Source organism: Mandrillus leucophaeus, unplaced genomic scaffold (assembly GCF_000951045.1).
Source record: "Mandrillus leucophaeus isolate KB7577 unplaced genomic scaffold, Mleu.le_1.0 Scaffold369, whole genome shotgun sequence".
Classification (NCBI taxonomy): domain Eukaryota; kingdom Metazoa; phylum Chordata; class Mammalia; order Primates; family Cercopithecidae; genus Mandrillus; species Mandrillus leucophaeus.
The window spans coordinates 2,080,298-2,083,917 of NW_012103909.1; positions in this window are offsets into that span (position 1 = coordinate 2,080,298).

The following is a 3,620-nucleotide window of genomic DNA, read 5'->3' on the forward strand; positions in this document are numbered from 1 at the left end:
GAAGGGAACAATGGGGAGGCCCAGAGAATTAAAGATCTGAGTCCCAGAAGCACTCCCAGCAGAGGAGACAGTTCCCTCAAACCCTGTTCCTCTAGGTCCACCCCCACCTCCCTATCCAGCTTCAGTCTCTCACTTGCTCCCTCCTAGATATCCTCAATCTAAACAAGCTCCAGTCTCACTCTTACCTCTCCAACAGATTCCCAGTGAATTTGGGCCCATTAAGGTCCAGGTCCCCTTATCCATATGGGTCTTAAAGCAAATTAAGGGGGATCTTGGCAAGTTTTCAGATGACCCTGATAGATATATAGAGGTTTTCCAGAACTTCACATAAATTTTTGAACTCTCCTGGAGAGACGTTATATTAATTTTAGATCAGACCCTGATGGACACAGAAACAGGCCATTCTGCAAGCAGCAGAGACTTCTGGGGATGACCTTTGCATCACATCAGGGAAGGGGGCGAATAATTTTCAAATGGAAGAGAAGCAGTACCAGTGAATGACCCTAAATGGGATCCCAATGATGAGATGGAAGATTGGAAAAGGAGACATTTCCGGGTGTGCATAATGGAAGGCTTATGTAGAACTAAGACCAAGTCTCTTATATTAAGTTGTTCATGATCGACCAGGGACTTGGTGAAAACCCCACTGCCTTCCTCGAAAGGCTAAGAGAGGCCTTGGTAAAGCACATTTCTCTATCTCCTGATTCAGTCAAAAAACAGCTAATCTTAAAGGATAAATGTATTACTCAGGCAGCTCCTCATATCAGGAGGAGGTTGCAGGAATGGGCCCTGGACATTAGAGGACCTCCTGAAAGTGGCTACCTTGGTCTTTTATAATGGAGACAGGGAGGCCCAAGAAAGAGGAAGTACAGGAAAAACGCAAAAGCTTTAATGGTCACTATGCAAGCCTGCAAACCCCAGAATTCCCAGAGTGCACAAAGATATGGCAAGAACAGTTATCCCTCTTCTAAAAGTTGATCTGCTCCCATACAAGGTTTAATTTATTTCACTAGGGTGAAACAGCTCGGGTACAATGTTGTTGTCAGTATATTTTACTTCCGGTCTCTGAAATCTTTGACACTAAATTCTTTCCTTGTATAGTACACAGGTTTAACCCATGCATACTTAACTTTATAAAACCTTGTTTTTTTCTCTCCTGCATAGAAGCCATCAAACTCCAAACGGCCAGGCAACCAGAGCCTCAGGTGGTGGTCCCCTTTGCTAGGAACCATTAGATAGACCTCTGGGGGAATCTAACTGCTGTTTTCCCCAAAACAATGCTCCCTGTCAGCAGGAAGCAGCTAAGACCAGTCATTGTCCATAATCTAACGGCAGTTAGACGTACCTCTTCAGAAGGGGGAAATGATACAAGAAGGAAGTGCTGGGAAGGGCATAGTCACTTTAAATGATATGGAAGGGGGAAGGGAAGTGCTAGGTAGAGGAGGGTGTGGTCCCTGGCTAGGGCTCCACCCCCTGTGCCCACTGACCTAGGTGAGGACAGGCATTTTTGTTTTCCTGCCCAAATGTTGCATTTCCCAAGGCCACACACCCATCCTATAAAATCTCCTGAGACCCCAGCAGGCAGACACAGGTGGCTGGACTTTGAGAGGAACTCATCAGTAGAGGAACACATAGGCGGCTGGCTGTTGAGAGCAGCTCACCTATAGGCACCAGCACACCCGCAGGCCACCGACCAGCAAAACACTGTGGTGTCTGGCTGGAGCAGTCAGAGAAAAGCCTGGGCTGCTGAGCAGCCTGACTCCAGGGGAAAAGGTTCCCACTCCATCCCCTTTGTTGTTTCCCCCATCTGCTGAGAGCTACTTCCGCTCAATAAAACCTTGCACTCACTCTCCAAGCCCAGGTGTTATTCTATTCTTCCAGTACGCCAAGACCGGAACCTTGGATACAGAAAGCCCCTGTCGTTGTGACAAGATAGAGGATCTAATTGAGCTGGCTAATACAAACCGCCTATGGATGGCTAAACTAAAAAGCACCCTGTGACACATGCTCACTGGGTCTTCAGCTGTAAACATTCACCCCTATACACTGCCATGGGGTCGGAGCCCCACAGCCTGCCCATGCTGTGGGGAACCTCTATGTGGTTGTGCCCAACCTCTATGCTCCTCTACAGGTCTGAGCAGTGGGACCCTGAAAAAGTGAGTTACACCGCCATCGCACACCCTGTGAGAGAGACAAGGGAACTTTTCTGGTTTCAACAGTGCTAGTGGGAATGTAGCAGTGAGAACAACTGGAGGTCACTCTCGTGGCCACCTTGGTTTTGTTGGGTTTTGGCTGGCTTCTTTACTGCACTGTTTTATCGGCAAGGTCTTTATGACCTGTGTCTTGTGCTGATCTCCTATCTCAACCTATGACTTAGAATGCCTTAACCATCTAGGAATGCAGCCCAGTAGGTTTCAGCCTCATTTTACCCAGCTCCTAATCAAGATGGAGTTGTTCTAGTTCACATGCCTCTGACACTATGACTCAAACAAGACATTATTTCTAAATGCCCTGCTTCCTTCACTCAATAGTCACAACAAAAATATTGGGTGCAGAGTACATACCGTAACACCCTGTTTGGTCCTTGCAATATAATAATACACAACAAATAAGTCTGGCTTCTAGAAACTCATAATCCAATGCACAAGTATTAATTTTAGAAGTTATTATGTATTAGTCTGTCAGTAGTTTCAAGATTTACAATACAGAGAAAATTCAGGTAAAACTTAATACCAGAAGAGGTACTAAGTTAATGTTTCTTCTCTTAATGTAGATACACAAGTTTCTTAGTTTTAAACATAAATATTGGCATCTTGCTCAATGTGATTTAAAGTTATGCTCAAGGGGAATTTGCCTCATCTCCTATCTTGTACGCCTCATGCTCAGGTAGAGTATTGTGAGTGAGAAATCATTCACTGAGAATGTGAGTTTGGAGAGTAAAACCCATGAGATCTAATGTGTTTTGCAACATTTGAAAATGAATTCCAAACCTTTTGAATACACAAGATGCAAAATAAACCCTTTAATGATTCATGCTTTACATTTTAAAGAATCTCTCATAGTTTTCAAAGCAATCAGACACATACAGAATCTCAAAAGTCGTTTTGCATTTTTTAGATCATAAAAAGAATGTAGGCAGTTGGAAATGAATAGTACATAAGGCCTGAATGATAATAATGAAAGTTATTAATATGCAGATTCAATTCAAAATGACAAATACTTTATTTTTTAACCAAATATGAGTCATTTTGCTTCTCAAATGTTAATTGCTCTTATTTTGGTGCCCAGTTCACTTTATGGAAATATATAAGCTACAGGGAACAGTACTATATCCACAGATAATACTTGGAGATACAAAAGCTTAATGTGTTTTACCATCATCAATACAAAACTTACATCAATATTATCTATATTATAAAGTAAAATTAATCATATGTATATCACAGTTGCCCATTTTTAAGTAAAATTTAACAAATGCTTATATTTTCCAAGAGTAATAGAATAGTATTTAAACATGCTAAAAATAAAATAGTATTTCCTGGATCATTTATTCTAACTTGTATATTCTAAGCGGTACTTTAATAAATCTTAAGTTCAGGATATCATTGATGAAGCACTGG